Genomic DNA, 14,003 nt, shown 5'->3' with positions numbered 1-14,003 from the left:
TGCTGTTTGCAGACATTTGCAAGGCAAAACATTGACATAAATATGGCACAATAAATATTGTAACTATCGGAAGAGGCTGAATTAGGGTTAAATATGTTTGTTTTCTTGCATTTGCCATGATGTTGTTGATGTAAGCTGGTTTAAGAAGTTGTTTAATCATGTTAATGAACATAATGGTGAAAATGCTGTTCCCCCAGGTCCCAGGGCGTTTTGTTGAAATTATAGCAGTGGATTGGGAGAACTCCAATCGATACCACCCCCCCTGCACTTTCAGTACCCCGATAGAAATCGATCATCAGAATGTTTCAACGTATTTCGAATTGGTGCATGGAATAGGGCGGTGGGTGGTGGAGGGGGAGGCCATTGTGGTGGGATGGTAATGGACATACGGTAGGGAGAGACTCTCTTGAAAATCAGAATGTGGTGTTGCCGAAGATGTAAAAAGGATATTTTCGCGAAAAGTAAAAATAAACAGCAAAACGTACCCTCAAATGTACCAGGACTTTGTTAAGAGTCCTGTCAGCCATTTCAATCTCAATGCTCCAGCTGCACGAAAATCACATTTCCCCTATTCTAATCCAAAAGGTCAGCATAAAATTTGTTTATGAGGACTAAACACAACATAAGATAGCCACGGATGACTAAGTTTAGAAATCAGATGATAATAAAACAGCCCACATGTGCACATGACAATGTTGTACAGTGTGCAGTTCCACATTTCAGACAGGCTATGCCAATGTTATGTTGATGGATAAGAAAAAGAAACCAACGTCATACGGTGGGATTCTCCGGTATCCGGTGGGGCGGGCCGTACCGGCGCCGAGGAGTGGCGTGAACCACTCCGGCGTCGGGCTGCCCGGAAGGTGCGGAATTCTCTGCACCTTCAGGGGCTAGGCCGGCGCCAGCAGGCTTAGCACTGCGCCAACCGGCGCCGAAGGGACTCCGCCAGCTGGCGCGGGTTGGCGCATGCGTGGGAGCGCCAGCGTGTACTGGCGTGATCACAACGCATGCGCAGGGGGTTCTTCTCCGCGCAGGCCATAGCGGACCGTTACAGCGGCTGGCGCGGACAGAAAGAGTGCCCCCACGGCACAGGCCCACCTGCGGATCGGTGGGCCCCGATCGCGGGCCAGTCCAGATCCCCCCCGCGCACCCCTGAGCACTCCGCAGGCCATCCGCAGAGCCAGGTCCCGCCGGTACGGACTTGGTGTAATATACGCCGGTGGGACTGGCTGAAAACGGAAGGCCGCTCAGCCCATCGCGGGGCGGGGAATCGCCGGGGAAGCCACTGCCAACGGCCCCCAACTGGCGGGACGCGATTCCCGCCCCCGCCAAAAAACTGGCGCCGGAGAATCCGGCAGCCGGCATCGGGGCGGGATTCACGCCGCCACCGGCGATTCTCCAGCCTGGCGGGGGGGGGTCAGGGAATCCTTCCCATAAAATCATGGAGAATTACAGCTTAGAAAGAGGACCCTTTTCCCATCGTGTCCGCAATGGTCATCAAGCACCTATCTATTTTAATCCCATTTTCCAGCACTTGATCCCTAGCCTTGTCTGCTATGGCTTTTCAAGAGCTCTTCTAAGTGCTTCTTAAATGTTGTGAGGGTCCGTGTCTCTACCGCCCTTTCAGGCAGCGAGTTCCAGATTCCAACCACTCTCAAGGGTGAAAAGCTTTTTCTTCAAATCCACTCTAAACCCCCTTCCCTTTACTTTTGCATCTATGCCCCCTGGTTATTGACCCCTCTACGCAGGGGAGAAGTTTATTTCTATTTACCCTATCAGTCATAATTCTGTACACTTTAATCCTTAAATCTTCTCTGCTCTAAAGAAATCAAACTCAGCTTAACCAGCCTCTCTTCATGGCTGAACTGCTCCAGAACAGGCAACAGCCTGGGGAATCTGCCTGTACCCTTTCTAGTGGAATACATCCTTCAATAGTGTGGTGACCAGAACTGTATAGAGTACTCTAGCTGTGGCCTAATCAGCATTTTACACAGCTCCATTATAACCTCTCTGTTTTTATATTCTGTGCCTCAGTTAATAAAGGTGCCATATGCCTTCTTAACCACCTCATCTGCTGCATTCAGGAATCTTTGCACATACACTCCAAGGTCCCTCTTGTCCTTAGCACCTCCTGGTGTCCTATCGTTCATTGTCTATTCCCTCGCCTTGTTAGTCCTTCCAAAATGCATCACCTCACACTTTTCAGGGTTAAATTCCATTCGCCACTGTTCTGCCCACCTGACCAGCCCTTCTCTCTCGTCCTGTAATCTAAGGCTTTCCGACTTGCTATTTACCCCACCATCAATTTTCGTGTCATCTGAGAATTTACTGATCCTGCCCCTCACATTCACATCTAGATCGTTGATGCACACTACAAACAGCAAGTGACCCAGCGTCAATCCCAGCACACCACAAGACACAGCCTTCCAGTCACAAAAACAGCCTTCGACCATTACCATCTGCCTTCTGCCACTAAGCCAATTTTGGATTCAATTTGCCCTAATATCCCATTGGTTTTAGCTTCTTGATCAGTCTCCCAAGCGGGACCTTGTCAAAGGGCTTACTAAAGTTTGTGCACAGCTCTGCTTTCATCGACACACCTAGTCACCTCCTCCAAATTTTCAGTCAAATTTGTGAGACATGGGCCGGGATTCTCCGATCCCGCGGCCACGTTCTGACGCTGGCGTCAAAAGCGGCGTGAGCCAGTCCGGCGTCAACGGGCCTCCAGGCCCAGGCATTCACCCTTTCCTAGGGGGCTAGTACGGTGCCGGAGTGGTGCCCGCTGCTGCGGCGCTCAAAAGCCCGCGCACCACAGCTGGCGCGGGTCTGTGTATGCATGCCACGGCCGGCACGAGTCCACGACATCATCCTTCTCCATCGTGAACACAAATGCAAAGTAGCATTTAACACCTTAACTATGTCTTTTGGCTCCACACTCAAATTGCCACTTTGGTCCCTAGTGGGCCCTACTCTTTGCCTGATAACAGTCTTTCCCTTAATATACTTATAAATCACATTAGCATTTTCCTTTAATTTGTCCGCCAGTGTTCTTCAGTGCCCTCTCTGGTTTCTTAATTTATGTTTTAAGTAACCCCACTCCCCCAGCACTTTCTGTGTTCCTCTCGGGCATCCACTGTTTTAAGCCCCCTGCACCTGCCATGAGCATTGCATTCTTTCCTGATCTGATCCTATATATCCCTTGCCTGAGGAAGGAGCTGCTTTCCAAAATCTAGTGATTCCAATCAAACCTGGTGGACTTTAACCTGGTGTTGTAAGACTTCTTACTGTGCCCGTCCCAGTCCAACGCCGGCATCGCCACATCATCTATTGAAAAAAAAATTTAGAGAACCCGATTCATTTTTTCCAATGAAGGGACAATTTAGAGTGGCCAATCCACCTACCTTAGACATCTTTGGGTTGTGGGGGCGAAATCCATGCAAACAAGGGGAGAATATACAAACTCTACATGGACAGTGACCCGGGGTCAGGATCGAACCCGGGTCCTCAGCGCTGTAGGCATCTATATCAGAGATATCCCTTGATATCCAGGGTTCTCTGGACTTTATGCCCCACCTTTACCTTGACGGGAACGTATTGGCTTTGTACTAGTTCTATTTTCATTGTGAATGATTCCCACTGCTCTGATGTGGATTTTTCCTGCAGGTAGCTGCTCCCAGTCCAGTTTGGCTTAAATTCTACCGAATTCTTAACGAAATGCTCCCCCATTGACAATTCTACCACTTGATCGGCTTCATTCCCTAAAATTAAGTCAAGTACCACCCCTCTCTTGTACGACGGCACGATAGCACAGTGGTTAGCACTGTTGCTTCACAGCACCAGGGTCCCAGGTTCGATTCCCAGCTTAGGTCACTGTCTGTGCGGAGTCTGCCCATTCTGCCCGTCTCTGCGTGGATTTCCTCCGGGTGCTCCGGTTTCCTCCCACAAGTCCTGAAAGACGTGCTGTAAGGTAATTTGGACATTCTGAATTCTCCCTCAGTGTACCCGAACAGGCGCCGGAGTGTGGCAACTAGGGGCTTTTCACAGTAACTTCATTGCAGTGTTAAAGTAAGGCGACTTGTGACCCCCACCCCCCCCTCCACCCCCCCACCCCACCCCAGCCACAGCACCGGCAAACCTCCTGGCAAGGGAGTTGGTTCCATTCAGGTTCAGGTGCAACCTGTCTGACTTGTACAGGTCCCACCTTCCCCAGAAATGCACCCAGTGATCCAGGAAGTTAAAATCCTCCTTCAGCCATGTATTCATCTTTCCTCCTATTCCTATACTCATGAGCATATGACACTAGGAGTAATTCATTGACATCCTTGCGCCTGGCACCAGGGAGGCGACACACCATCCTGGAGTCAGGTTTGCGGCCACATAAAGGCCTGCCTGTACCCCTCACTATTCAGTCTCCTACCACTATTGCTCTTCAACCTTTACTCCTCCACCATTGTGTAGCAAAGCCCCCCACAGTGCCGTGATTTTATTCTGGCTTCATTTCATAGGGGATGCGTCCCCCTCACCATTTTCCAACACAGAAAAATGGTTCTTGAGTGTGATGCGCTCTGGGGCTTTCCCGAATAACTGCCTACCCATCCCCTCTCTGACTGCGCTGCCTTAAGTTGTGGGCTGACCACGGCCCGGATTCAATGGACAAAAACGCGGTTCCGTTTTGGGTGTGTTTAGCGAGTGTTTCTCCGTGAAACATTGCGATAGTTAACAGGACTTTCCCGTTTTTTGGGCTTGGCGAGGAATGCCTCACCGAGGCCGCACTTACCTCAATTGCTGCACTGACGAGCCCTGAGTGTCCGGGCCCCCCTACTGCCTCTTAGGGGGCCCTCGAGCACCCCCTACTCACCCCACCTCTAAGGGCAAGGCACATAGAAACATAGAAAATAGAAGCAGGAGGGGGCCATTCAGCCCTTCGTGCTTGCTCCGCCACTCATTAATGATCATGGTTGATCATCAAGTTCAATACCCTGATCGTGCCTGCCGCCATATCCCTTGATCCCTTTATCCCCAAGAGCTATATCTAATTCCTTCTTGAAATTACATAATGTTTTGGCCTCAACTACTTCCTATGGTAGCGAACTCCACAGATCCATCACTCCCTGGGTGAAGAAATTTCTCCTCACCTCAGTCCTATCTTCAAACTATGACCCCTAGTTCTAGAGCCTCCCACCATCGGGAACATTCTTTCTGAATCTACCCTGTCTAACCCTGTTAGAATTTTGTAAGTTTCTTTGAGATCCCCTCTCGCTCTACTAAACTCCAATGAATAGAATCCTACTCAACTCTCCTCATATGACAACCTGCCATGCCAATAATCGGCCTGGTAAACTTTCGCTGCACTCCCTCCACAGCAAGAACATGGGGCAAAATTTTCCTACCCGCCCCGCCACATTTCTGCCCCGACCGGCCGGCGGGAGTCTCCGTAACACCGGCCGGTCAATGGGGTTTCCCATTGTGGGGCAGCCCCACGCCGTCGGGAAACCCCCGGGCGCCGGCAAAACGGAGACTCCCGCCAGCGGAGAATGACGCCCATGCTTCCTCAAATAAGGATACCAAATCTGCACACAATACTCCAGGTGTGGCAGCACCAATCCCTATAGAATTGCAGTAAAATATCTATTTTCTTATACTCAAATCCTCTTGCTATGAAGGCCAACATACCATTTGCCTTCTGTACTGCCTGCTGTACCTGCGCGCTTACTTTCAGTGACTGATGCATGAGGATACCAAGGCCTCGCTGAGTTTCCACCTCTTTCAATTTACACCCATGCAGATAATAATCGCCTTCCTATTTTTTCTACCGAAGCGGATAACCTCACATTTATCGGCACTCTCCGGCTCGATCCCTGGAACGGGAAATCTGGCACGTGCGCACCTTGGCAATACCAGCCTGGCATCCTGGCAGTGCCTCTGCCAGCCTGGAAGTGTCTCCCAGGCACCCTGGCAGTATCAGCGCGGCAGTTCCACGTCCTCAGGTGGCAGTGCCAAGGTGCCAGGCTGGCAGTGCCAAGGTGTCTTGGTGCCAGCAGATGTGCCAGGGCACTACCTCGCCCTGAATCTGACCACCCAGGGGCCTCTGATCTCCTGTCACCCCCCCCCTCACCCCAGGAGCTATTACGCATGGTCTACATTTGTGGAAACTATGTGAGAGACAGAGCTCTGTCTGGTTGTAAATGCCACAAAGGAGGTCAGAGTCGATAACCATTCTGAGACATTTCTGGGCACCACAACTTTCAATCAACAAACTTTCATTCTCATTAAAAATATTACTGTCTATATCCTAGAATCCATGAAATCCCGACAGTGCAGAAGGAGGCCATTCGGCCTATCAAGTCTGCAAAAAAAACCATTTCTGACTCTTTTTGAAAATATTTTTATTTAGTTTTTCACATTTTAACATTTTATACATAAAACAAAATAATGCAAAACAACAAGAACAACGAACCTCCCTTTCTACTCGACCAACCAATAACCCCACCCATTTCTAACCCCCAACTCCTCTCCCCCAACCTCCCCCTAGCAGCTGTCGATAATCGACTCTTTAAAATGAAAAATAAACAGACCCCACGTCTTGTGGAATCTCTCCATCGCCCACCTCAAGGTAAACTTAACCGTTGCCAAACACAGGAACTTCATCGGGTCCCAAAGCCACACTGAGACACTGGGTGGAGGAGCTGACCTCCACCCCAATAGACCCGCCTGCGAGCAATCAGCAAGGTGAAGGCTAAAACATCCACCTCTGCTGCTGTCTGCAGCTCCGGCAAGTCTGCCAGCCCAAATATGGCCCCTCAGAGGACAGGGCATCAAATCCAAGTGCAAGATCGCCGTCATGGTGCTGAAAAATGATCTCCAAAATGTTGCTAACTTCGGGCAGGACCAGATCACATGCACATGGTTGGCCGGACCTCCCCCACACCGTTTGCAAGTGTCCTCCACCCCTATCAAACAAACCGGCTCATCCAGACCTCGCTCTGTGCACCACCTTTAACTGTATTAACCCCGTCCTTGCTCACGAGGTTGAGGCATTCACCCTTTGCAACGCCATACACCACAACCCCTCCTCCAATGCCATCCCCCCCCCCCCCCCAATTTTGGCCTTCACTCCCTCCAGTGACACCATACCCTCCCCCAAAATCCTCCCACAAATCGCTGCGATGACCTCCCCTTCCAATCCCATCATCGACAACACCCGCTCCAACACTGAGGGAGGAGGTCCCTCATTTCCATCACACCCCCTGCTCCTCCCATACCCAAAACCTCGCATGCACTCTCGCCAGCAATCATACTCGTTAGCGAGTGATCGCTGAAAAAGAAGAACACACTTCAACATCGTACTAATTGATTATATTAAGGATAAGTAATAAATGTTAGTCCAGCTAGCAACACCCAAACCCCATGAAAGAATAAATTGTAAGTCTATAGAACACTTGGAATGTATTCAAGGTTGCGAAAGTGGTTTTATGTATAAATACACATCTTTGTTTTCTTCCATGCAGAAGTTTTAATACCATGCTAGCAAATGGTGTTGCTTTCAGTGAAATTGGTTGAGGCGCTATTCAAATAATAGGTGTGTTATACCATGCATTGCTCAATACATTATTCTGTGGCTAATGGGAACAATGCACCTTTAAGACCACAAAATTGAATTGTTGTTCAGTAAAAGTAGCCTCTGGTCAGAATCAATGTGTATTATTTCACTAGAGAACCATGCAGCTGAGGTCAATTAGAATTAATTGCATTGTGGGAAGTATTGTGCGGCAAGAGGTCAGCACAGTTTAATCACATCAGAGAAGAAATCTGCAGTCGGAGTTTCATTACATGACGAAGGAGTGAAAGTGATCACAAGGGTATTGAAGAAATGAGCTAGCACCAGAGGCGAAGGGCTTTAATTATGAGATAAGACTGACAAAATGGAGGGTATTTTCATCAGGTCAATCAAGGTGAAGGGGGGGAATCAAGGTGAAGGGGGGAATCAAGGTGAAGGGGGGAATCAAGGTGAAGGGGGGAATCAAGGGCAGCACGGTAGCACAGTGGTTAGCAATTTTGCTTCACAGTGCCAGGGTCCCAGGTTCAATTCCCGGCTTTGGTCAATGTCTGTACGGAGTCTGCACGTTTTCCCAGTGTCTGCGTGGGTTTCATCTGGGTGCTCCGGTTTCCTCCCACAAGTCCCGAAAGACGTGCTGTTAGGTAATTTGGACATTCTGAATTCAACCTTCGTGTACCCGAACAGGCGGCAGAATGTGGCGACTAGGGGCTTTTCACAGTAACTTCATTGCAGTGTTAATGTCAGCCTACTTGTGACAATAAAGATGATTATTATTACCTGATAGAGGTGTTACAGTGCAGAAGGAGGTCCTTCGGCCCATCGAGTCTGCACTAGCCCTTGGAAAGAGCACCCCACTTAAGCCCACACCTCCACCTTATCCCCGTAACACGGCAACCCCACCCAACCTTTTTGGACACGAGGGGCAATTTATCATGGCCAATCCACCGAACCTGCACATCTATGGACTGTGGGAGGAAACCGATTCAAAATGTTCAGAGGTTTTGATGAGGGAAGTATAGAAATGTATTTCATCTGGCCAGTGAGTTGGTGACTTAAGGGGAATTCATTTAAGATCATCACCAATAGAATAAAGGGAGTGGCATGCTTCTGTTATGTAAAGGTTTGGTAGGCAGATGACAGAAAAGAAAGACAGATGAATATTTGAAAAAGATAACAGGCGTGTTTCAGCCAAACGTTTTCTACGTGTGTAGCGAGCAAGAACTGCCGCGAGCATTCCAGAGTGCGGCCCAGCGAGACCGTCAATGGAATACAACGTTCATTGATCCACTTAAGGAGGCCCCATGGGCTTCACGTCACAAATGACGGCTCGCCAGCCGATTTGCCGGGACCGCGCTCGCCAACGCCCCGCTACCAAGGTAGAGCAGCACTTAAACTATGCTTGCACAGCCAACCCCAGCCAGCCCGCAGCCATGGTGCCGAGACGACAGGCCGCAAGATTTGGAGAGACCTGGGGAGGCTCCTGGAGGGAGGCGAGGCCAGCAGGGGTGTCCTGTTCTGCCAAGGGTCATGGAGAGTGAGTCAGAGGACAGCCAGTGGCGTCTGGGATGAAATGGCAGCAGCCGTCAGCTGGGGAAGCATAATCAGGAGGGCTGGCACCCAGTGCGGTAAAAAGGTCAACGACCTACACTGGCCAGTAGGGGCGAGTTGCACTGACCCCGTCCTCAAACGGGCCTGCACCTGGCAAAGCCCCCTCCCAGCACCATGCCGTGTCCTGGCCCGCCCATGCTGCCCCCTCCCCAAACCTCTCCCCAAAATGTTCTCCAACCCCCCCCCCCACACCCCAAGCACCCTCCCCAACGATGCCCCCCCCCACAGAATCCTCCCCCCCCCCCCCCCCCCCCCCCCGCGCTGAACCACACGTGCGGTTAACGATGCCCTCTCCGTGTCTCCACAGGAGAAGCTGTCTCGCAACCATCGTGCGAGGGCCCAGACTGGCAGCGGGATGCCGGCCATTAAAATCCTCACCCCTTTCAAGCAACGGGTCCTGGAGGTTACATGGGTGGCCGAGGACAGTGCGGACACCAACGTGGAGGTTGGTGCAAGCCGCAGAGGTGAGGATCCACCGGGCCCCACCCAGAGGACCTGTCAATCGTGAGTTGTTAATGCCATACTGAATAACCCATCCCTCCCACTGGCCACATGCCCATTCTGCCTCAGAACCTCCAGGCGAAAGCGCCGGCCCATCCGGGGTGGTGCCCCCCACTGAGAACACCTCAGAGGAGGGCTCCGAGGATGCGACCAACGATGCGTCACGCCTGTCATCCCGACCTCCACCAGCGCAGAGACACCTCCTCGGTGGGCATTGTTAATGGGCAGGCTTCTGGGGCACATTCTAGTGAGCATCTCGTGGTTGCTGATGCATATCAGGTGGAGACAGGAACTCCCAGGGAAAACAGCAGTCAGAGGTCTGCCGGATCCCAAGACCAGCTCGGTCTCAGTCAGATGCTGAGCCTCTGGAATAGGTTTTCCCGGAGTTGATGGAGTTGTTCGGGAGCGGCCGGGACATTCAGAGGGACATGTCAGCAACATTCTGGTGGGCCCGTAGCCAATTGGGGGAGTCTCAGAGGATACAGGTGCAGGAGATGTCGCTGGCAATGCGTGGCACCGAGGCCAACACTGTTAGGGTGGCGACCGCAGTGGAGAGCCTGGCGCACGATGTCTGCAGCTTGAGTGGAGGTGTCCAAGGCGTGACGCAGTCGGTGACGGCCATGACTGAAGGCCTCAGCAGAATGTTCAACTCGGTGGCGGACATGACCCAGTACCAGGTGGACCTTGATGACGCACTGCGGACATGTCCTGGTCTCAGATGGCAATAGCGGAGACGCTGCGATGCTTGTCCCAGTCACTGAGGAGCATCGCCAAGGACGTTGATAACATGGTGCAAACATTGGAGATTTTCACAGTAACTTCATTCCAGTGTTACTGTAAGCCTACTTGTGACACTATTAAAGATTATTATATTATTGGGGAGCTACCAGGGCTGGCAAAGCCAGATGACGCAGATGCAGCCGGGGCTCAGTCGAGCTGACCCTCTGTCCTGAGATGAACCCCAGGGCCCTATGGGCACTGACCAGGAGAAGGGGGCACTGTGTGCCAGCCCGGACCCATCCTATGGATTGGCGATGGTGGCCACCAGCATCCTGAGTCTCACCCCTCTAATGAGGTTGTGTCTCGCAGCCAGCACCCGGAACAGGGCGGCACTGCTGTGCATGATCTGCCGTCAAGTACCCCGTGGCCCTCCGGCCCCAGAGCCACCAGAGGTCTCTCGCCAGGGGCATCGAAGACCACGGGACGTGGTAACCAGCTGGTTGCCTGCACGTTTGATGTATATCCTGGGGACACGCCTAGACGTAGTGCTAGAGCATAGAAGGCTAAGCAGGTCGAGGATCACTGAGAGGGTACAGTGGGGTGGAGGGGGTTGGGTAGGTAGGGGTTAAGGTGGGGATGGAGTGTGTTTTGGGGGTGAGGGGGTGGTAGGGAGAGTGGGGCAGTAACATCTGGACAGTGGGACAGCATTGGAGACTTGTGAAACAATAAAAAGCCTTCACCATAACCAGTATGATGCCTCTTTGGAATTGCGGGCCAACCTCCAAACCCCAGAACCCTTGCCCCATCCCCCCAGGCATAGGGGGTCCTCCCACCCCCCTCCTCCCTGGCACACCGCGTGCAAGTGATGGGTGTGAGCGAGCACTCAGCAGATAGGCAGAGATCAGACTATGGCATAGATCGAGGAGCACTGGCGCTCAGCTCTCTGTGGGTTATCGTCACCCCCTTACCCTCGACCGTGACGCGCTGACAGTGCTATCGCTCGAGAGCAGCAATGCCACTGAATCGCGCCCAACATTTTAAATAGCAGGAGCCAAGTAGAATGCTCTTTTAGCTCAGGTACAATGAATCAGATGCAAACCTTCTATGCTGTAATGATAATGGTCCTATTGCACAGGCTTAGTCCGCAAACATGACCCCAATCTTCCTGTTGCATACAATTCAGCTCAGCACCTTGTTTTCTTGCCCAGCTTTGGTCTGCTGCAAGACTCCAGTGAAGCCCAACGCAAGCTGGAGGAGCAGTATCTCATCTTCCGACTAAGCACGTTCCATACAGCCTCCCGGACTCAACATTGAGTTCAACATCTTGAGACTGTGACCTTTCTCCTCCACCTTTACCTTTCTTTCTATGTTCCAAATGTTTTTTGTTCCGATGCAAAAAACCTTCATTTCATATGTGTTTACACTGTCATGTGAGAGTACCTTTAAGAAATGGTGTTTATCAGTGATGTCAGAGTGTGGGTGGAGCTGGGCTGTCTGTCAGCTTTTTACTTTTGTTTTAGGCTGTTTGCTGCAGTGTGTGTTTTAGTTTCGTTTTCAGAGCTGGATAGCCGCAGTCACAGCCAGAAGGTGTATTAGAGTCTCTCTCTGTAATCTAAAGACTGTAAATCGATCCTGGTGATTTAAAACTAATAAAAGTAGTGACTTTAACCTGATGTGCTTCTGGTAAAAGGTCTTTTAAGTCTTATGGATGTTAAAAGGAAAGTAAGAATTACTTTGTGTTGTTTTCATTGGGGTTATATTTGAATTATTGCTTGCTAAAATGTTCACAGAATGTTTTAAAAAGGTTAACTTGCATTCATGGAATGAACATTGTTAAAAAAAAAAATTAAAAATAGAATGAACATTGTTTTACTTGAAAACATACTCCTGTACCACACCTGTAGAGTGGGCCGTGTGCTCCCCCTACCTCAGGGGTAGGGTTGGGAACTATTAAAAGTTGTGGGTCAGGTGAATTCCATGATACACTTTGGGGTTCTCTAAATCCTGGCCCATAACAACGCTTTTAGTTTGTAGTTATTGCCAAGTAATTTAGAAGTTGACAAATTATAAGGTTCATTTTGGAGATAAGTGCGATGCATCTTTCAAACCAACCCTAAGCTTTGTGAAAGAGAAGAACAAAAGAAGTCATTCTGATAAAGAGAAAAATAATGTGAACAATCTCATTATTCTTCAACACAGCATAAACTGTGAAGGCCGTGCCTTCCTTAGGAAAGCGATTTGCCAGAATGTGTGGTGCCTTTTATATGTGTTGCATGTATTTGGACAGAAGGATCGGCGGTAGCTGTCAGCCTTCTTTGCCCAAGTACGGCGCGCTTAAACTCTTGACTCTTCCCAAGGGAGCACCACAGCTCCCTACGTGCTACGTCGCAACGGCTGTTGCAACAGAACAAAAGACGCCTCGGGGGTACTTTGTTCTTGCTGTTGGCAACCTGTTCTGAAACATTTATCTTCCTGTCAGGGGCCACAATCCTTTATTCTTCTGCAAACTGTACAGTGCCTATTGAAAATGCTTAGAACATTGAATAGAGCGTAGTTACACACCTTGCTTCTGCAACTAGAATCATTCAATAGCAAGCCCTAGAATCAGCAACCTAAGCAAACATTTGGGCATGTGTGTGTTTTCATGAGGAAGTGACGCTCAACTGTAAAAGATATCCTCAGTGGATTAGTCTCACTTTGAAACATTATCACAGCTCTAGAATTGATTGGTAACCTCGCTCATGGTCAATAGCATCTGTAAGAAACTGCAACAGAAACTGCTGGAAGCACAGAGCAGGTCAGTCGGCCTCGAGAGTTGCCTTAACCCTCTCAAGTTACCCCGCAGGCTTCCTGAATTAAATAGCCGAGACGCTTCCCTGGGCAACCTTGAGGAAAAAAAATACGGGTGTGAGAATAATTGTGTCTTTCTTTTATTTCCTTGAACACTTGTTAGTTAGTCATTATATAAATAATGGAGCTGGAGAACAAAGGTCTGTTCAACTGGGTGGGGTGGTTGGATACAGGAGTCTTGTGAAGAATAGGCCCAATCAGAATTTGAAACTCTCTCAATGCCTCTGGGGAGAATGGCTAAGTTTTCGCTTTGGGGTAGGGTTGGGAACATTTTGAAATTACACTTTATGACACCTGTAAAATACTTCAAAGCACCCTGTGCTTCTTAGCGGAAGAGTAAAATTGATAAGCATGACGTATTTTACAAAGCTCCTTGAACCAAGTAACAACTTAAATTTGTTCATCCATAAAATTCTCAAACCTTAAAGCAGTGCTTCAGTTACGTTGGTGAGATGAGAGAAACTGGAATTGTTCCCCTCGGAGATGCGAAGTTCACGGGGATGTGTTTAAAATTATGAAACGTTTTTATCAGGTGAATGAGGAGAAACCGTTTGCCTCGCGAGGAGATTTGGCAACCAGTGGACACAAATTTAAAGTGGAACAGAGAATGCTGGGAAAATTCAGCTGGTCCGACAGCATCTGTGGGAAGAGGGAAAGCAGAAGGGTGGATTTTCCATCGTCTGCCGCCGAATCGGGGTCCCCGTCCGGTGGAGAATCGAGCGTCAGTCTGAAAACGTTGATCCTGTTCCGACGCGACAGTCCCCTG

This window comes from Scyliorhinus torazame, chromosome 9 (genome assembly GCF_047496885.1).
Source record: "Scyliorhinus torazame isolate Kashiwa2021f chromosome 9, sScyTor2.1, whole genome shotgun sequence".
Lineage (NCBI taxonomy): Eukaryota > Metazoa > Chordata > Chondrichthyes > Carcharhiniformes > Scyliorhinidae > Scyliorhinus > Scyliorhinus torazame.
The sequence above is the reverse complement of the archived record's forward strand: the minus strand, read 5'-3'. Positions refer to the sequence as shown.